The sequence below is a fragment of the Merops nubicus genome, unplaced genomic scaffold (genome assembly GCF_000691845.1).
Source record: "Merops nubicus isolate BGI_N331 unplaced genomic scaffold, ASM69184v1 scaffold1801, whole genome shotgun sequence".
Classification (NCBI taxonomy): domain Eukaryota; kingdom Metazoa; phylum Chordata; class Aves; order Coraciiformes; family Meropidae; genus Merops; species Merops nubicus.
The window spans coordinates 144437-167048 of record NW_008588811.1 but is presented as its reverse complement, the minus strand read 5'-3'; the positions used below and the strand labels follow the sequence as shown (position 1 = coordinate 167048).

The 22612-nt window shown below is 41.2% G+C and overlaps 1 pseudogene; it reads right to left on the bottom strand.

Moving 5' to 3' along the window:
• LOC103781640 overlaps positions 1-22612 on the bottom strand; it is a 168485-nt pseudogene that overhangs the window by 1442 nt on the left and 144431 nt on the right.

The window sequence follows — 22612 nt, the reverse complement described above, 5'->3', positions numbered from 1 at the left end:
TTGCCCTACATAGTTATTTTGATTCCCCACTATTCACTGTAACTTATACCTGTCAGGAGTTTGAAAAATACTTGGTGTTATTTCCATGGTAACTGGAGAATTAAATGTCAAATGTTATACTGCCTTAAATTATTTTTTTAACAGAAATTTTTAAAAGCCTGCTAAAACTCAGTGCTCAGGAAAGCTGCTTGATTGACAAGCATGGGAAATCATCATCTCTTTTCTTGCAAAGAAGAGACAGCTATGATGACAACATTTCCCATGAGACCACAAGTCTCATGAGCGTCACCATGTGCAGGCACCATTCATTCCTGGGAACGTAGTGCTGCAGGCTTCATGGCCACTAGCTGAGGCTACAGTGCCACCTGTAACAGGAGCCCAGTGCTGGACACTTGACTGGCCCAGTGACAGTAAGTAGCAGTGGTCACTGCAGCCCTGGGATGCCAGCAAAGATCTTTTTTGACCCAGACAGGGTGACAAGTGTAGGACCTCAAGGAAACTCAGTGAGAGCGAACCCAGGGCAGCTGCCAGCTCCCTGGGATGTTTGCTGGGGACACCCATTCGTGCTCCCCCATGGCATGTCCCCAGGACACCCAGTGTCTCCCACGTTGCCTTTTCCCTGCATTGAACCCATCGCCATTTCATCTGCAGGAGCTGAAAACTCTCCCACTTGGCACCAGCTGAGTTTCACATGAACAATCACGACAGAGCCACTGGATAACCTCCAGGACAGCTGCGTTTTAAAGGTTTCTAAAAATAGACTAATGTGATGCAACACTGATGTCCAGATCTGAGCTCATCTGAGGTTTTGTTTTTTTAAAAATCACTGCTCTTTATGCTCTCTGCCATCATTTATAGTACTTTCTTGTATTTTTTTCAGTTATGCAGTCTTTTAATAGTTACGTTTCTTTCTTCTATGATGTGATGCCAGAAAACTGGTGGGAAATACAATTTCATTATTCCAAGCAAATATATATTGTTTTCAGTAACAGAAGTGACGCTGTCAATCCATTTTATTGTGACTTAGTGAGGGGTTTCCAATCAAAAGTAAACAACAAACCAAGATACTGAAACTAGTTTGAGGAACTATAAAAGTTATTTGTTTAAATTACAAATGACTACACCAACAGATGACAAAAGATACATACATACAGCAGGTTTCCCTCCACGAGTTAGCAAATTTGGCTAGAATTTGAGAAAAGCCTTGATGCAAAAATCCAAGCAGATGTATTAACCCCTCTCAGCCAGTGAGTTTCTTTCTACCTGCTGCTAGTGCTGGTGACTCTGAAGCATCACTTAATTAATTTGAAGGGAATAAAAGACCTCAGACATATTTATGGACACATCCGGGTTGAGGTATGGTTGGGACAAATGGGTAAATATATACTTCTGAATATATACTTCTGACACTATTTCTAACCATGAGGCCAGGCACTGTAAATTCTCCATGGCTACATGAACTCTGGAGTATTTCCCCACCCCTTCTAGAAGGTTCCCATTGGATTGTGAACTATGTTTCAGCAATATTTCCAATCAGATTAAAACAGATATGCACGTCAGATTAAAACACATATACACAAGCATAGTGGATTCTTGATTTCCCACATTGCAAACTGTGCTACTGTATTATCTTCAACCACAGGACTTCGTTGTTAGCATCAGTACTTAATCAAAATCATTTCTTTAAACCTTATATTTAAAAAAAAATTGAGCTCATTTATTTTCTGAAAAGTCACTTGTTCAGTGGGTGCTAATAAAAACAAACTCTAAGAATGAAGAATTAGAAGGATCTCTGCGGAAATTTATGAGGATCCTTCCTCTGTTTCCTCCTCGCTAAGTGTTAGCATGAGGACAACTTGCATATAGGGCTACCTAAGACATAACAAGACTGGAAAGAAGAATAAATAAATTAAAAATATGATACCTTTCAAAGCTACTCATTACAGGTATTGCCAACAATGGAAGGAGGTGCAAAAGTTTCTGACAGCAATGAGTTTTTCAGATTTAAAGTGGCTAAAATCCAGAAAGCTGGTGTGGGAACTTTTCAAATCTGATCTTGCAAAAAGACTGTAAATCTTATTCCCAGAGGTTTTATTGTGCTCCCACTGCCAGTTCCCACACACTGAGCTACAGTAAGGCCATAGCAAAACTACAGAAATAGCTGAGATTTTCTTATACTTATCAATTGCATCACAAATGCCTGTTGGTTCCTTAGTCTGTGATAGGATTTTCCAACATATTGATCACTATCAGTGCAACAAAGCAGTGAAATCTGAGCATGGGTCACCCATTTCACATTCAGCTATATATTATTCTTTAAATTATGTTTAAGTCCTATTGACATGTGAATGATATTTCTTGTAGTGCTACATACTCCAAACCATTGCTTTCATAAAACTACATGAGCGGAACCCTGCCGAGCTGTGATTAAATTTGTTAAATTGAGGAATCATCACATTAGATTGATTGTGTTTTAGGAGTGTCACATGCACAACATTTAAAGGATCATTTTGTTTCTTCAGCTGGATGAAGTTCCAGGACATTATTTAGAAAAGAATGAGACCTGTTTTTCTAGAAGTTATGGCCAAAGTTTCACTGAGCTGTTTTAAGGCCACCATCAACAATTCTTTCTGAAACTGTTGTGTACCTGCTATTGCTAAAAGAAACATCCATGTTTACTGCAACTGAAAGACATTAGAAAAAGATAAACATTTTTTTTTCAGTTTGCTGACTTTGTGCACTCAGCACAGTGTGTTTAGTCAGCAGTGCTGCTCATCTGTTGATAGTTCCATTTTATTTCCACTTGTGTTCAAAGCAAAGCATTTCCCCAGATTTCTGACAATGCTGGGGACAATAAAACTAAATGTAAACCTAAGGTGCTTTTAAAATCTGATTCACCTTAAGGTCTGTTTCTCACTCTTCCAAACACATACGTTCCCACTCTTCTCAGAGTAAGGCTTTTATTAATGACTAAAAGTTGTGATGGTTCTGCAAATTAGTGTGGCACCTGATCTCAAAGAAGAGCAGAAAATTGCCAACAACCATCAAGTGACACACTCCAGAAACTTGGGCAGCACAAGAACTGCCACTACTGGATACTACAACAATAACTAAACTGGGGTCTGTAAGAAGTTTTTTGGAATGTGATAGGACAGCAAAAACGACTGGAACAGATGCTTTGAATAAAAAGCAGAAGGACAGATAGAAGAATTGTGGAGGTAAAGAACAATGTGTTGGGAATGTTACAATCTCTGGGGTAATCTTAAAAAAAAAAAAGAAAAGGTATGACACGAATAAAACAAAAGCACCTTGTGGAAGGATAAAGACATTGTTCTGAGTGATGCTGGGTAGTTCACTACAATGCCTCAGGGTTAAGTTCGGGGATCAGTAAAGATCTGGGTAACTGTATTAGTAATTCTAGCTGATAATTTGCTGTTTATCGGGAAAAACAGAGTTACAGATAAAGAATGAAGATGCAAAGCCAGTAATGGCGGAAAGGCAAAGATCTCCTTGGAGACTGACTGTATTTCTTTCATGCTAAGGTAATAAGTCCATTAGAAAATGGACTTCTCATTCATAACCAATTGACTGAGAATAATACTGAGTAAGGACAGAAGTCACCCTGTATCATGCGAGGATAACAGAAACTTAAAAATCTACATTATTCTAGAACTGAAGGAACAGATTATTTCTCTTCAGATAATCACTACTGCTACAGTAGAGGCAAAAGGGAACAGGGATCATAAGTGTAGGGTTATATATGGAAAACATGTCCAAGCTGGAGGCAAAGCTCAAGTGTGATGTGCTGAAGTCAGGAGGACAACTTCCATCCCAGATCTGTGCAAAACTGCCAACTGCCATTTCAGTTCAAATAACAGATAGTTTTAATAACTAGTTAGGGATCGTGACACAGAACCTGTAGGGCAGCAAGTGCTGGGCTTTGTATTAACAGCCTTGAGAGCATCCACATTTTTCTAAACAGAAAAAGTACAGTAGCTCTCACCGGCCTTGTTTTTTTCCAGAGAGCATTTGACAGAGTGCTGTGCTGGAGACTAATGGCTAAGATGGGCAATACGAAGCTGAGCAAAGAGCTGGTTTCAAGTGAAACGGCAAGAGGTGGTTTTGAATGTGGGTGTATTAGTCTGGACAAAAGTTATTAGCAGAGTTACTTAATGATTAGTCTCGAGGCAGATTTTGTTTAATTTTTTCTTATCGCATCTGGCACTAAGCGTAGCAATAACAGACTTTGCTAATTAGAAAAGCAGAGACAGTACTTGATAGATAAGAAAAAAAATTATTAGCACCTGACATTTAAGAACTGACAGAGGAGAAATGGGACCTGAGACAGTGGAGTATATAAAAGGCATGATCATTCAGTTAGAGATTACAGTCAGAAACTTCATTTCATTATCAGGAATCACATCAGTTCATCAGAGAATAAATATCAGACACCAGGATAATGCAACTATGCAAAAGGCAGAGGTTTCTTTTGATGATCACAAAAATGAAGAGTTTGCTGTCAAAGTTTGTGTTTGTCTCTTCTTTGTTGTGAGAAGACAGTAGTAAAGCTTGTCTTAGGAGAAAAAAGACTAAGAGGGAGAGAGGGGACAGCAGACACTAGACAACCAGAGCAACCAGGCATCAGAGCCACCCACTGTTAGCACGAATGAGAGCAAACAAACCAGAGCGAAAGACTCAATAGATCTTTATGATGGAGCCTGCTAATTCTATGGCAAGAATTACTTTTTATATATACACTTATATACATGTGTATGTGTGTGCATATATATTTATATATAGGTTCACAACAATGAAATACACAGCAACCTTTGTATCTCACACAGTTAAGTCTGTTTTCTATTTTAATTATCAAACCCCTAGCTTAAGGAATTGAAAGCAAACACAAGGAAAACAAATATGGAACTTTAGATCTATGCTTTCAAAAAAATCCATCAAGATAACACTGCAATAATAAAATCACTCCTGGACTGCCCTGAGGTATCCGAGCACTGCCTCCTTCAGAGACAAGTGCCGACCCGCAGGAGCAGCAGGATCACAGCACAGGGCAAACAGAAAGTTGAAAGCAGATCTGGAGGCAAACATGAGGAAAGAGAAATCTAAACAGACTGGTTTTAAAACTTCCCAGTTTTTCTTTCAACAGAAAGCAACTCTTCTGTGTACCAGACAGAAAACAAGGATTACATTTTCAGCTCTAGGGATGTTATTTAAAGACTAAGATAATTCAAGTCTGCCTGCATTAACTTAGGAACTGCTCAGTCTCTTACTTGTGTCAACTGCTCTCAGGCCAATGCAAATCCTGTGCCTTGCGTGTGAGGATAGCAGGAACCCAGACACAAGTCACAGGAACCCATTCCTAAGTTAGGTGAACATTTTTTAGCCATTGCTGGAACAGATAGAACACTAAACCTGGCTAAATACATCACAAGCAGTCATTAAGTCAAGCCGAAATGGAAGGAAAAAGTGGAGTGCTAGAACTTTGTCTAACATCAGGCAAAATTAAAGACTGACTGAGCTGCTGATGGGAGAGATCTTTTCTTGCTTCTGATTTTCATATTATGTGAAAATGAGTTTTTAAAGAGGGAGAGAACTTCACTCAAAAAGGGACAGAAAATGGCTGCGGGAGCAAGGAAGTTGCAGTAGTATGGGCAAAATAGGAGATTATCAAACCAAACAGTAATATCCATGACCTTGGGTAGCAGTTTCTTTAAATTTCATTTTAGCACAACAATTACAGAGGCCATGTGCATGTCCCAATTCTTAGATACTCTGGGGTGCAGCACATTAGAGTAGTATTATAGTAGTGTCTAGAGACTTCAGCTAAGGGCTACACTGTGTAACACAGCTGCAGTAAATACACATAAAGCAGTGAAAGCATGAAAGGGCAGAACCCATTTTATTTTGCCATGGAAAATGCAGGCACAAAGATGAAAGTTTCTCAAAATCTGAGTCTGGAATGGAATCTGGATTCCACACCTCTCCTGAATCTCTGTCCAGTCTCCTACCCAAAAGACATCTCTGTATTCAAAAATGAAGTCAAGTCTCAAGTGCTCTGTGTCTCTGATCTTGAGGTTTTTGTGTATACCTGGAAGAAGCAGAATCCTGATCTTAGATCCTCCTCTTCAGAGAAACCTTCAGTTCTCCATAAGAACATGCAGACAAATTAGTGAGTGCATGACTTAAGAAGTCAAAATAGATTCTTCACCTCAGGAGTCAAGACCTGACCATAAGTATATTTTGGTTTATATTCTTAAACCTACCAAGCAAAGAAGAAATGTTTTAGGTATAAACATCAGCTGGCTCACTGACAGGCAGTGATGCTCAGGGAACAATAATCTTGCACTGCAAGCTCTAATCCTCTTTTGAAGATTGACAATTGTTAATGAGATTTATCTTATGAACACATAGAAACCAAAACATCAGCTTCTCCCTTTAGCAGATGGTAAAGGATTTTCTTGCAGATTTTTTACACAATAGCCATTAAGGAGATTTGAGGCTTCCATTCTCTCAGGAAATGAGGCAATACTGGGAAAGTAGTTCTGTATAGATGTTATAGTTATTCAAATCTACCATGCTATTGGAACGTGTCATAAAAACGAATTCATTTAATATCATGGTAGTCATATTTACAGCTGTGGGAAGGTTTAATTGGTCTAAGATTCAGAAATATTTGAAATGGTTTTCAGTTCAGGCCAATCTTCTTTGTATGCTTGCCCACACTGTGATAGCAAAGCAGTGTCTATATAGAAATTACTTTGAGAAATATTACTGGCTAGGCTCAATTAGAGGACCAAAAAGGTCCTTTCGTAATATTACAGTCTACCATTATTTAAAAGAAACACACTAGTGACAACATCAACCTATTTTCTGTTATTGGCAGTGTCACAAAAAGAAGATATACTGGCCTGAGTTTGCTTTGACTCAAGTTTGTCAGTTATGCCCTCATAGCCTTTTTCTGGGCAGCCTGACCCATGTCAAAGCAGTAGGTATGATCTCATCTCACTGTCACAGTGACCATCTATCACTACAGTGGGTCAGATTTTCTCATCCCATCTTCAGAAACAGAGGTGGAAAAGTAATGATAAGCATTGCTCTAGTTTTTATGTTCCTGGCAATCTGGTGAGCAGGTGGACAAAACCACCTCTGTCCGTAATCTGGCAGAGAAGAGATCTTTGTGGTTTTAACCTATTGCTTTAAGAACTTGTACCAGTATCAAAATATAAATTAAAAATACGTATCTATATTAACATCATTCTTAAAACTTATTCTGAAAACTATTTAGGACAGATTCTCTGCTAGAACCAGAAAGCACTTGGTGCAGAAACCTTATGTAGAAGGTAGCTACATTCCCTTCTATACATGCAAAAGTTCAGAAAGAGGACAGAGAAACAGGAATTCTCATCACTGAAGTTCTGGTATTCAACTCACCTCTAAAGGCTGGTGTTCACTATACGTCAGTGTTCCCCGATTACTAGAAGTATCTAAACCTGTATTAGTTTGTTTGGTCTTACCCGTTTCTGGCTGCACTGTACAATCAAGAAGGTCTCAATACTGTGCTCTTTCAGGTAAGCGTTGCGTTCCCCTCCAAAGCCCAGCTCTACCTCATAGTCTCCATTGAGATAGTTCAGGGTTGCTTTTGTTATGTGGATGCGCCTTGAATGAGACAAGAGACAAGCTGGTTTTGTAGGCTCTGGAAAGTTATCACCTAAAAAGCCAGTTCCTGTTAGTGACAGCTTCAATGTACTGGATCAAACAAGCAATAAACCCAAATTTATTTAGCCATGCCACTACTCTTACAGAGGTAGTGTGACAGGTTCATCTGTTTTAAAGGAAGCAGGCCAAGAGGCATCTTCTTAAAGAGAGAGGTGTTCACGTTAAGCATCTTACACATTCATTTATAAGCACCTCCCTAGACATATAAGCACTCATTCTTTTACTCACTTTGCTTTAACACACAGCAGATACATATTTTTTGGCAAACACAGGCCCTTCACAAGGGCATGTCTACTCAGTGGACGCATGTAACGTATACTGTAGCCTGTATCTTTTTTGTTGTATCACATTAATCAATGTTGCACAAGAGTGGCTCTTAGGGGTACCATGATCTTATGTTTTCTTCCAGAGCAGAGAAAAGATGAAAGTCAACCTGGCAGCAACTCAGACTCCAGTTGGTCCATATAGCGGTGAAACAAGCACCGATTCTGCTCTCTCACAGGAAAGCTTCAAAACGAAAGGCTGGTCTGAAACAACACTTCACACAATATCCATGGATAGCTGAGATGCTCTCCAGCAAGCACTGCTGACATACAGTCACATCTCTTCTTAACCATGGCCAGCTCCACTATTGTTCACATAGACCCACTCATTTCTGCTATCAGCTTTGTTCCACAAAGATGGAATTCAGCTCTTACTACAGAAGGAAATGCCCACCTTGGGATTTTGGAGACTTCCTGTAACCAAAGGCATGGAGGCACAGAATAACCCTGCTAACACTTGTACATGCTTAAAACATGACATCCACAGTTCCTATAGCAGACAGACTCTGTGAATCTCTGTCCCCCATTTCCTCTCCCCACTGTGACATCAGACACAAACACACAGATGAACACGACAGCACTGATGAAGTAACTTACCCAGCTTTGCCCCCTGCTTCCATGTGGTTGGCTAATGTGACATCGTTGGACCACACATCAAACTGCCACTTCCTAAGGCCCAAGACCCCGCAGTGAACTCTCCCGCTGTGGATTCCAACCCTCATGTTGACATTCACTCCTGTCACCTCCCGGACTAGTCTGAAGAGATATAAAGGATATCACTAAGAACGGCATGGTTGTAGTCAGTGGCACAAACTTGCACCCAGAACACAAAAATCCATGATGACCCATAAATTATTCATGCATACGCAAGGTGCTACTCATCCACATCAAGAGGACAACAAAACAAAACCAGACCAGCTCTTGGGTGACCTGGCTGGCCAAGCAGAATACTAATTAGAAAGGGGAGCCCTTGGAGTAAATCCATGTACTTTGAACTCATGGTCAAGTTGAGAACTCATTAAAAATAATATCTTTGGGCAGTAAAAGGAATAATGTGCTGGTCTCTGATTTCCATACTGAAGCTGGATAGAACCTGCCAGCACTCAGCCTCATCAAGTGTAATAGCATGTTGCAAAGAGAAAAAGGAAATTATTTCATGGATCTCAATTTGTCTGTATGGTACCAAGCACCAACTCTTCCTAAGATGAAATATGAGAAGTGTGTGAAATACCCCACTGCAGTTGGAAAGCTTGAACGGGGGTTACAGCTGCAGTCAGAGCAGGAAAACCAGAGAACCTCATCTATTGCAGTCACCCCAAACAGGCAGCTAGAAATACTCAAGCTCTGATTTTAATGAGGTTTTGGATGCTCTGCTTACTCCAAAAATTACTGCTGGAATACTTTGTGGGTTTTGTCCTTTTAGGGCAAAGCTTAACTTCAAGAGCTGTTCACATGGAAAATATATTTAGGAATGTGAACAGAGGAATGTCTTGATGAGGCCATCAGAACAACTCTGTTACTTGTTATTGCTGATCACATCACTCCCAGAACGGCCATGTTTCACAGGCAAATACACCTACATCACACAGTACAGTCCTTTCCTTTGAGTTGCTAGACCCTTGCAGCATTAAGTTTTACTTCGTACCTATCAGATTTCAACCTCTTTGGTTTTCAGGTTCATCTAGTCCTTCCTAGATAACATCGTCTGGGCAGATTAAGTCCTCCCAACTTCCTAACATAACACAGTTCTAATATTTATGCTTTAATTATTAATGAAAATGAATGATCAAAGATAGACCAGTTCTGGACTCTAGTTCATTCCTCACAGTGTAATATGCCCCTTAAAAGATTGTTCAAAATGAATTCTTGTTGAAACAGCTGCTACTCTCTCACGGTTCCTTCTTCCTTACAATCCCTATCTCACATTTCACTATTGACTTGCTGAAGTGACATTCGTTATTTTTACTTGTAAACAGCAGAGATTCTCTGGCAGGGAAGGGAAGCTGCATATGGGTAACGTGCCACAGGCTTGCAAACCAAAAAGAGCTCCAACCACAACACTTGGGAGAGCAACAGGAACAGGGTAACAAAAATTCAGCAAGGACAACAGCAGCTGCAGTGTGGGTACAGCACTGGGGAGGGAGGTTAAACATGCTGCATGAGTGCTGCACCCTCTGCCAAGCCACATTGCTGACACAAGACCAGGGAACTTCTCCCAGTAGAGTTGTTGATGGGAAGATGATTTCCTCCAGACTTCACAGCAAACGAATGAGTTTGGTTATTCTTCAAATCCTTGAAATACTTTGTTACCTTCCTTACTTTTTAATTCATTTATACAAGCAGTACAGTGAATATAATTCTATCTTTCTGATCTGGGGTAACACTCCCTACTGTTATTTGGCACAGATGAAATCAGTCTACAGGCAGGGCCCAGTGTTGGTGAAGCTTGCAATCAAAGGTTCAGTAGCTATTGGTTACCTTAAAAAAGTAAGGTGGGTTGCAGGTAATCAATGAAGTCTAGACATCCCACTGTTACTCAGCCTTGTGGGGGATTATCTGGGTTATGAAAATGACGCTGCAATGTGTGGGTCTGTATTAATGTCCTTGAAGAAATTTGAATGCTATGGATGTACTGTATCAAGCTCAGTAAATAGGTAGCTATAGTTTTTATCAAGATGAAGTGGAATCTCCATCAATTTACTGAATGGAATGAGAGAATTGCACAGAGATCTTTCACTTCTCTGTTGGTACCATTTATGCTTTAGAAGATCCTTCATGAAATAAAACAAAAAAACCAAACCAACCAAAAACCAGAAGAAAAGAGAAGGGAAAAAGAAGTAGAGTCTCTGTGCAGCAGGCATGGTGTACATATTAAGGTCAACTCAGTTGCTACCCAAAACTTCATGCCTACGCTTGCATACACTCAAGATGACCAAACAAATCTTCCCTCCTGTATTTCTGAAAAAGTTTGGCTGTGAAAGCTCATAACTGCTGCAAAGAATATTCAACATTGTCTGAAATACTCCAAGTAGCATAACTAGTTATGGGTCTCATATTTGTTAGTCAAATATTTTGATTAAACACAGGGTTGCTAGTCTGACCTCAGAAGCAGGTAAAGCTTCAGAACAGATTTCAAAAGAAAAAGATTAAGATGGGGAATTAAGTGGAAATCAAGGCAAAAGCACCATGGTCCCAGTCTGTGCCAGGACCAACTTTATGGTTTTCTTAAATAATTAATTTAACTAAACTAAGAAAGTCTTCTTGAATCTGACCTTTTTGGCATAGGGATACAAGGAGAAAGATTAAACTAGACAAGACAGTAAAAGTCTGCTTTCAAGACAAATAAGTGAAGAGTGACTGAAATTTAATAGTTATTATTAATCTTCTCATTTCATATTTCTGTAATTCACTGGAATCCTCCTTTGGGAATAAGATTTCTAGTAATTACAGTAACCTTTGCCTTTCTCATCAGGAGATTGAGTTCTGATATCCACGTGGCTGTAATGGACTCAAGTGTCTGTCTTTCTGCTGTCAAACATCTACTGCATTTTGTTTTAGCTGGTCTCCTTTCTTGCTGGCATCAGTTCCCTGTTTTGACTAGCTTGCCACTAATGCAAGGAAGAGCTAACGGGAAAGATAATCTATTTCCTATTTTTTCCGAAATTCTCCATGGGGAATATGGTACTTACGAGATGGCCTCTATCATATCCATTCCCATTTCAACACAGCAGTGTGCATGGTCAGCTCTTGCTTCTGGCAACCCAGAAACACAGTAATAGCAATCTCCCAGGATCTTGATACGCAAACAGTGGTTCTCCTAAAAAAATATAAATTAAAAAAAAATAACAAAGGAGAGAGAAGTATCAAGCTTTTACTCATGTCTGCAATAGTTTGCCTTTTAGGGCAACGAATATTTACAGACACATTATTTACAGTAAACCAGGAAAATGTGTCATTCTTGCAACAGGAAAAATATAAATAATCAGAATAATAAAAGAAAACTTACAGCTGCTAGCTTATCAAATCTGGCAAATAGCTCGTTCAGTGTCATGACCAGCTCCTGAGCAGTGCACTGGGAGGCCAGACTTGTGAAACCTTCTATGTCTGCAAAGAGGATGCTTGGGAGTAAAGAGAGAGGGAATAAAAAAAGTGTCACAAAATTTGTTGCTGTTATTTCTGTAAATTCTGGTGTAGAAATGCAGGGATGGGAAGACACGTAGGGTAATCTCAGCCCTATAGCAGCATGCAGATGAGTACAACTAATGCTACCTTGTGATACAGTTTCTTCACACTTTTGTCTTCCCCCCCAACCTTGAAAGGTAGAGCCTCATCCCTTCTAGAGATTAGAAAAGGTGAGAAAAACCCACAAGCCTTCATCCCCCTATCCCTGCCTCATGTCCAGGAAATGTACATGATGCCAGGAGCTGGTGGTGGCATGACAACGCTATGAAACCCCATTAACAACAAGGCACTCCTACATGGTGCCCACGTCAGCCCAGCTATAAAACCAACACCGACCCATTTTGTTCACACCCCCCAACCTCTCAGCTCAATAACACCGTCTGTGTCTCAACCCCACCGCAGAGACCCCACACTCATCTGCCCGATTCCCTCGCGGGTGAACGACCTTCACGCGCCCGCCCCGGCGTCCACTCACGCCTCGGTGCCCCGGTTCCAGGCCTGCACGCCGTGCCCTGCCTGGCAGCACCCTGCCCCGTACCAGGTGCCTGGCAGGCCCGCTGCTGCAAGGCCAGAAACGCAACACCAGCTGCTGGCCGTGCCCTAACGCACGCGCTGTCGGGCTTTCACACTCCCCAGCCTCTGGAGCAGGAAAGCTACGCTGGCCTACTCTACTCTACTCATCTCCCAGCTGTACAAGCTTCTCACTCTTTGCTTTTTTTGGTTCATTTTCTGAAGAACCACAGAGATGAAACCTCTCATTTGTCCCACACCTTCCAGCTGGCTTAGCCCCTGAAACGCTACAAAAACATACACCTCCAGCACTCTGGAGCCCCTCTCAGTAAGGCTGCAGGCAAGAACCGCTCAACTTTCTGCCGAATGACAAGCCCTTGCCAGCTGAGGCAAATCTCTGCTACTGCAACAGGAATACCCAATCACTCTCAGCCACCCAGGCCAGACCAGGAAAGCTCTCTGAAAGCAGCATGGACTGTTTTGAAAGTACAATTATTTGAATCACAAGTATTAGTAATGATTCTTTTATTTAAATTAATCAATTTTAATGTTGTACTGCAAAGATTTATTTTTAATTGGAAACAGAATCTGTCTCATTGATAATTACAACACTGAAATATCGATTTGCAATCAAGCACAGCCATTATGCTATATTTAAAACTACTCAGTAAAACAAACACCAGCCTGTGTATATAGGTCTAAGATAAAATATAAAGATGCACACAAATTCATACAAATATAAAATTCATAAGCTATACTTGTATATTAGAGCTTTTATCAAGTGGTTGATTTCTTCTTTGAAGCTGATTGTTGCATCAAGCTTTACTTGAATAGGAAGAGAAATTGAAAGTGTAAATAATAATCACTTTGGAACGGTTTCTTCTTTGTAAAATAAAACTCCAACATGCTTTAGGCAAATTAGAGAGGCTATGTTTTCAGTTGGAATTCCCTGCAATGTCTTCAGACAGAAAGCAAGGACAACAAAAATATTTTCACAAGCATTTTTTGCAAAAATCTTGCAACACATTTCAATTCTGGCATGCTTTTCATATTTTCCTTCTACATTTCAACTCCAATAAATCATCAACCAAACATATTGCATGAAATATTTCCTTGTTAGTCAGACTGGAGCTAAAATGTGCAAGAAGAAAGCAAGACAGGAATGCAGGGATGTCTGAATCAAAACATACTTGGCCATTTTTTAAACACTTGAGGAAAATACATTAAAATAGATCAAGATTGCACAGATCAGCAAATACAAGTAAATCTCACAAAGAAATGCACTTGAAATCAACTGAAGTCTTACAGATGTTTGTATTGGTCACTAAGGTAACTATGTGTTAACATTTGATGTACAAATAGAAAACATCTCCAGTTCTGGTGGCAGTAACAAAATGTATCATGCTGCAAGCATGTTCCTCATCCAGCATGGGGCACAGCGTGAATTCCTCACTGTGGACATGTTCACGTTCTGCCTGCGTGCGTGTTGTAACAGGGAATGAAGAGCAGTTGCTGCTCTGACATTCAGATAGCAATACCTGAAAATACTACACAGGGATGCCTTGAGCCTTCTCCTAATGCCTGATTCAGAAAATCAGTGCTAGCATAGTGTCCTAATAAACATGGATAAATACTGAAGGTTTCTGCCTCCATTCCTCATTACTATCATGCCAGATAAATGGATCAGACATTCCTAGAAGTTAAACAGTGGCAATAATTTCAACCAGCTAAATGAAAGAATCAGCAGAGACCCAGGGAGCTATCCAATGCACAGTTTTATGCCTTTTCAAACAGAAACTACTCAATTACAACACTTTCTCAAACTTGTAACCTTCTATGGGTGACCAAGCAAATTGCTTTTTTGTTTCATCTCAATCCTAGTCTCGTACTTCCAAGGACAGCATGGCTGCCGCTCCACATGCAGCTCTCTGGTCAAGTTCTAGAAGACTACAATTATAAACACTACAAAAGGGCTTTTTATGAGAATAAAACCTGGAAAGGTTGCATGATGGGAATCAGCAATGTATTCTCCACACAGGTCAGTAGCGATATGGGGAAGTTAACATTGACGGCCCCGCTAGGAAGCCAGCATCATGATGTGTTTTGTGTGAGGAGAGGGATGCATGAAATTGTTTCAGCAAAGCCAGTTTGATAATTTTTGAGAGGGATGTCAAGGAAAAAGAAATTGGGTTTTATCTAGAGCAAAAGGAATTAATTGCAAGTATTGTTTCTGATGCTTCAAGTCTCAGCACAGACATGCTGTTTGGCAATAAGGGGAAGAGCTTCACCTGCCACACACCTTTTCCTCTTTATTCGAAAAACTATTCAGAAGTAGTACAAGTAGTCATGGTTACATGTTAAGGCCTTTGCATGACTCAGTTTTTGCACACTTTGTGAAATTAATGTGAAGGTATCTACCTGCACAGCCCATCCCCTCACCCCTCTTCTATGTCAGCTAGACAAGTAATATATGAACCTCTCGAGGCCTCTGAGCATATTCCAATACATGCTTGAGACAGTTGTGTGACGTGCCCTGTGACCAAACAGCTATGCCACTGAGCTATCAGAAGACACTGCCTGAGACACACAGGCCTAAGAGAACGGAAAACATCATCAGGGTATGGAAAGGACCATGTGGGAGATGGCAGAAGACAGAGCAGTGATCTGGGAAAAGACACATTTGTGGCATTAGACTGCAGAAAGAACAGCACAAGACTGTTGGAGAAAACAGCCCTGGCAAACACGAACACAGTCTGAAGCCTCCCTGTCCTCTGCTCTCAACAGAGAGCTCTGAAAGCCACTAAATCACATTTTACTCCTGTTTAATCTGTTCCCTCCACACACCCCTGCTAGTGCTGCAGCTCCAGCAGCAGAGACAACAAGCAGGTTTATCGCTCCCAGTCCTGCTAATGACGCACAAGGGAGGAACGGGGGCCTGCGTACGTGGTGCTGTGCCATGCCACTTCTGTTTCTTTTGTTATTAGCCCCAGTAATCCTTAAAAATTCAGCCTTCTCCCTGTAAAATACCCAGCAGCCCAGAAGCAACTAGGAAAGAAGTAAATTTCTCTTACTATAGCCATCAGGGAAGAGCATATGATCCTCATCCTGTGTTTACTCAGACCTTTTCTTTAAGAACAAATCCCCCTGTATCTCCTTCCACACACAACACACACCCAGTGAGGTTGCAGGAGCATTTCCCAGTCCTGCCAGTGCACCTTATCCAGATGAGGAGCTTTAGAATTTAAATATACAGCTTCTCAACTACCTTTAGGTCCTCACTCCACACTTCAGTCTTTCATGTCAGAGTACCCTTAGCAATGAAAAGATTTTATTAAAAGACAATGGTGATGGATGATTGTGATGAAGGGCACCACTCAAGCCAACTATTTGTCAGTCTTCAGAAGGCAAGGCATTTCCTTGCTGGTGGGAGCACAATGCCAGTAATAGGCCTCCCGTGTGCCAAAATGTGGAGTAAATGACAGTGGTCAACAAAAGGTCAAAGGAAAGAATTATTATAACTATAAAATATCACGAGAGAAGTAAGGCAGAGGTTTAGAAGTACTATTAGCTGCAGCTGACTGGAAGGGATTGGCCACACAATCTGCAGCCTGGGCATCAGCAATTATTATCACCCCTGGGTCTCAGTCCCTTCAACTGGAAGCCTACTGCTTTGTGGAAAAAACAGTTTAGCATGTAATTGAAATGTTGTAATGGCTTCAGAACTCTTGACATATTTTCCATTCTGTCACTGCCTTCAGATGTACCATCTGATTGGGTTTTGTGCAGCAGTAACCAGGGTATGACCTCAAAGACAACCAAAAAAAATGGTTTATTTCTGGGAAGGACAGATAAGAAAAGGGGAGTTACCATTCATTTATATGCTTTAAAAAAAAAAAAAAAAAAATTAAAAAATTACTGTTTAATTTTGGTTGAAAAGTACCACGAACTGTGTTATAGGGGAGAGGTGAATACTTTCCTAAGCTCCCATTTCATCTCCTATTTCCAGCAAGGACTAGTTCAAGATTTCATGTACTTTCAAGTACAAGGCAAGCTCAGTTTTCTGCCCATTGCCCTGTATGGCCTATGACACTGACAGGAAAGGAAGAAGGAAAGGAGATTGAGTAGCTTCCATATCCTGCCATCCTCCTCTCTGTTTAGGTATCAACCTGATACCTGTCAGCTCTCACCCAAGCCTCAGGCAGGGGAGCAGGAAAGGCAGAGGCACAGACTGGAGCATCCCTGTGCTGCTGGCTGCTGCTGATCACAAGAGCCTGGGGCTGATGCGCTGGGCCCACAGCTCCAGCTGTCACTGCCACCAGGATGCCAGCTTCTGCCTGAGATTGGCCCTTACCAAAACCACTACCACCACTGTGAAATGTGAGCAGGATGTCTGGATGCTTTTTGCAAAGGCAGAGTGAGGTGAAATGTAGAGGAGGAGCTAAGATGCAGTGCCAAGAGGAGAAAATTCCTGAAGTGCTGACCTCAGATTTCCCATTTTTTGGTCTGTAATGCATTCACAGAATGGCTAAGATACACACAGCAGGCAGCTCAGGTACCAGCAGAAGTCTCCATGCAACACCCCAGAGATGAGCAGTGTGAGCCTGTCCAGCTTGTGCTGCTGTCACAGTCGATGCTCAGGTCCACGTCACCACACCTTGGGTCCTACCACCGCAGGTCTTTTAAAATTAGCTCCTGTAATTCAGGTGACCCTTGCTGTGACTGCACTGCTAACATACCCCGAGGCAGAAGCATTACAGGATCTTTCAGGTGGCAAAGGAAAAGGTTCTTGACAAGAATTCCAGAAGGGGAGAGATCATGGTAGAATGCAAAGAATGACATAAGGAGTAGGAAGAGTTCAGGACAGGTGGGAAGCAGGAAACCCACAAGAGGCATTTAAAAACCACACACACCTACAGAGAACAATTTTGAAGTGCAGCCTTAAATGCTTGAAGCTAACAGAGTTATCAAAGGAGGGACAAGACACAGCCAGGTTTCCTTGTAAATGCAAGATTATTCAAAACGCTAAATTAAATCATCAGTGCTTCTAATGTAAAAACGAAAAAACCAGTCGTGTTCTATTTTGAGACATGTGCGTGCCATGCACGCCAGCCACAACATAAATCAAGCGAGGCAAGAAATACAAACCCTATCACCATCACAACGGTAATGCCAGTCATGAATATAAACACCATGTGTTATTGGAAACTGAACACCACAGGCACTGCATGGGAAACAGAACAAAACCCCAGATACCGTGAGCTTCAATGACTTATAAAACCAGCAAAGTGCATCCGACTGCATGTGAATCAAAGCCATGGTCTCTTACTGCAGTGAATGCTGCCCGCAAGAGAAGGAAAAGCTAATGTACTGCAATAAAATGATCCCCATTCACTAAATACAAGCACTCATGAGCTAAGGTGTAACCAGAGAAAGCCATTTGCTGTAGACAGCCTGCCCTTGTCAGTGAATTCACCAGGCTAACTGGTGAGGACAGTGTCACATAAGGCTACTGTTATTTTACAACATCATCCACTGCTGTCGGTGTTGCGTGTCATTAAGTCATGCTACAAACAAGGAATAAGAAAGAAGAAGGATGGATTGGGATGAAGATGACAAAATTCCCAGTTAAAGGGCTCAGCCAAGCCCTTTACACCAAAACAGGCTTTAATAGAATCCCAGAAAGACTGAGGTTGGAAGGGACCTCTGAAGGCCATCTTGCCCAACACTGCAGGCCACCTAGAGCCGGCTGCCCCCAACCATGTTCAGATGTCTTTTGAGTATCTCCAAGGTGGGAGACTCACTTGAGCAGCTTGGAAATGAGTCAGTTTTCACACCTGGACATCTATTGAAAAGTCAGAAGTTATCTTCAATCTCCAGCGGCATAAACATAGTATCAACATCATTTGGAAGTTCCTGGAATAGACACAGCATCAAGATACATCCAGTCTCTTTTTCCTAGCTATAGCCACTTGTGAATGGGATGACAAGGAGATTGGCCATCTGTGTGCTTTCTCTTCTTCTTACTCCATGCACAAAACCAACTTTAGCCACCAGAAACACTAAGTGAGAACATCTCATAATACTCTTCCCCTCCTTAATTTAATAGCAGGGACAACAAAAGGACAAACTGAACAAAAGCTGAGGACAAATTCACAGCAGTGGCACAGTGACCACGGTGAGGCAGCATATCTAGGTAAAGCAGCACAAATGTGAGCAAAGGCAGCAAAGCCCGTCTAAAGAGGGTGAAGTGGTCCACACAGGTCATCGTACTGAGTGACAGCCCAGTTACTGGTCCTGTCTGGAAGCAAGCTACTTCCAGATGAAGAAGTCAGGTCTCAACACTACGTCTGCCTTGCTCTCTAAGGATGTTTATGCTACAGGGTAATGTCTTAGCCTTAGCGATGCAAAAAAGTTCTCCAGAACAGCAGGACATCAGATAGACGAGAGGTTAAAATATTTCCTTTTCCTACAGACATGGAAAAAAACCCCAGTCCAACAGTAAAGATACACTCTCTTTCCTGAACCTATATGGTCATTTCAGAGAAGACTCATTTAGTATTGGAAATCACCTATTGTTTCAGATGAGCCATAGCACTTTTGTGACACATCAGTTGGCACAGGTCACCCTTGGGAAGTGGGGCTCCCTGGTGCACTGTGACACTACTCCTTCTTAAGATCAGTCATGCTGGCTCCCACTTGCTCAAGAGGGTGAGAAGGCACAACACAAATGCTGTGATAAGCAAAGCAGAACTTTCGAGAGTATAACACAAAGCAGGAGCAAATATACAGAAAACCCCTACAAAATCAAAACCCCAGAAACCTGTTAGCCTTTTCACCTTTTTCTTTAGAGCAAAAGGCAGAAAGCCACCCATTCCTCTTCCAAAGTAGCCAAAAATGTAAACCAAACCCACATCTCACATTTGAAAAGTTCACTCTGCAAGACCATACAAACTAAAACTGGTGACAGTGAAAGCTGACAAAGTAGCAGGAGACCAGATGGCTCTCGGAGACACTGGTGGCAACGTGCAGACTGCCATCTGCAGAGCCACTGCACAACAGCAGCAAGGCTCATGGCAAAGATATAAACTGCAGAACCCTGCCTGTACTTAATTGTTCCATGTTTGCTCTCCAGTGAGTGTTACTGGAGGTTAGAACTGCCTGGGGGACTCAGCTGGGAGATGCACATCTCCAGCGTGAACTCGCAGTGTCTGCAGTTGCAGCGCTCTCCGCGTGAGCAATGTGCTCCGGGAACGCCCCGCTGAGAGTGTCTGACCCTGCTGCCACTCAAGAGCTGCTGAGAAAAATGGCACCAGACTTTCCACCACAGCCAGTGTTCCTCACCTCGATGACTGTGGTCTGTCCTTCACTGTCAACACAGAAAATAAGAAGAAATTAAGATCTCGAATTTGCCAACCAGAAAGGGAAGACTGTACCAGTCATATGGGGAAAAGTTTTTCCATGACCTTCTGCAGTTTATAAGCATGAGTAGTAACCCCAGTTATTGGAACTTAGTTATAGCTAAGCAGTATCAGTGCTCATTTTTTATTTTAAACATAAAAAACCTAAAACCTGCTATTTTCTCCCCCTAAACATCTTGAGTTAAAAGATTTTCCTATTTCAACAGGCTATATTTAACCAGATTGATTCTTCACTGGAAACAGGAGTAATAAATAGCCTTTTAGGAAGAAAAACTATTTGGGGAAGGCAAAACAAATAAAGATAGATATGCAGTGGCTACCAGCCAAAACTATAGGTGAAGCATGTTATAGAGGTCTTTGAGATGAGTAGAAGCAATTTTATTACTCCATCACTGCAAGCCAAATTAGATGTCGTCTGTTGAACATAAAAAAGAAATCCAAGTAGTCCAAATGAGATTTTTTTGGTTATTAAGTAGGCAGGATTTTGGACCTTTTTCATGTATCTAAGAATGGATGGACGGGAATGTGAACATTTTTCCAGTCATTCTGGTCAGCGGAAAAACCATGTAAGTAAGAAAGATTCCAAGGAAGTTTAGGCAGGCAAAGTTGAATGATATACATGGTCTTTTGCAGGAAGGTGCAAAGGAACCAAGTACACTGCTGACCCCAGCTGTGTGCCTTTGCCTGGGCTCTGAGCGAGCCCAGACTCACCTGGGTCTGCCTGACCAGTGCTCAAGAGCTGGCAGATCTTTTCATGCTGGAGATGGATATTCCACATGTAAAATAAAAAGGAGAAGCCATCTTATTTTCTGTTTTTCAAACTTCAGGTGTACCTTCTGCTCTGAGCACTCCTGCAGTCTGTTTTCTTGCATTAGAGCAATCTTTAACATCAAAATTCTCCCAAAAACCAAGAAGGAAGACAAGAGCTAAGAGAATTCTGTGAGAAGGGACTATCCATTACCACCACGGCTGTGGGAACCTGGCACTATTCCTCCCTGCCCTCCTTCAAAGAAAACAGCTTGCAAAAGTGACTGAAGCCATACAAGCAGTGCAATAGGAAAGAGAAACTACTAAAACCTCAAGTATTAAGACAAAATACGACCTGTTACATTGAGGCTGTGTGCCAGCAGTCAATCTGTTGTCAGAGAAGGCAACAGAGTAATAAATTTTGGCTCCAATAGTTAACAGTTTCACCTGCATATCCTGGGTCAGGCACCTAGAACAGAGATTAAATAAATTACATCTCATCAGGTTTGGGATGCTTTCTGTGATATATTGCTTAGGTCTTTGTCTTAGATGGTGGAAGAATGAGCCCTTCATAGATGTGCAAACTGCATTCAGTCTGTTCTTCCCTAATGTCATGGATATTCAGTGAAACAATGATGCTTTTGTACTCCCTATCCAAAGAGCTACAGTAATTTTGCATGCAGTGGTCATTTCAATTTAACCTTCCTTCTTCCTCACTCTCTCTACTAGTTTCTCCAGTGTTCTCTCCTTTTGAGGTTTATTTACTCTCCAATTTCAGTAAGTCAAGGTCTTCCCTCTGGAAAGTCACTCCATAATGAAAACATTACATTAGCATATAAATGTCATTATTTAAAACATTAAGGAGCAACCATGTTTTTTCTATAGTTATCTCATTTTCCCAGGGACAGTAGATATCAAAATATGAAGAATATTTCATGGACAAGTTGAGATTGGATGAGTGATGTGATGTTCTGTATACACAACTAGCAGTTGGGTTTGGGAGTTTACTAGATCAATAACACTGAAGTGGCCATTTGTTGGGAAGACTGGTTGCCGAAGAACAGGAACACGAGTCTTACTGCCCTTTTTGGAACACTCAGCATGAGTTGACTCATTGCCTCCCCATTTCTATACTTTTAAAAGTAATCAGGTAGCTGCATTTTTTAAATTGCACTGATGAAATTGTAAAGAGAAAAGGATCCAAGGCATATGAGAAAACGTAAGTGTGCATACTTCATAATGGCTACTTGTCTGAGAAACACCAATGCAACAGTGGAGAACCTTAAAATGCAAACATAATCCTTTGGTAGTTATTCTGAAAGATAAAATGGCTGGCCAAAGAAAATGGTACAGCTCACTAACTGAGGGATCAACTTGTTATTGCTTAATAAACAAAATTGATAATAAAGCTAATAATAAAACACAATGTTTTCAGTGAGAAGGGAGATTGGTCGTAATTTATGAATTAAATGAAAAGTAAAAAAATCCTACAGGAAATCAAACTTGTTATCTGGTTATTGTATGCCACACTAATATTCCTTACCTGATAAGAACCAGTAACAAACAGGTATCTTCAACTCACAAGTAAAGTTCTCCCAATTTTACAAGAGCTACAATTTAACATTAAGGGGATTGTTTCCTTTTTAACACGTGATCTACCATCACTTCACAACTGACTGATGGCACTTAAGCTGACATCTA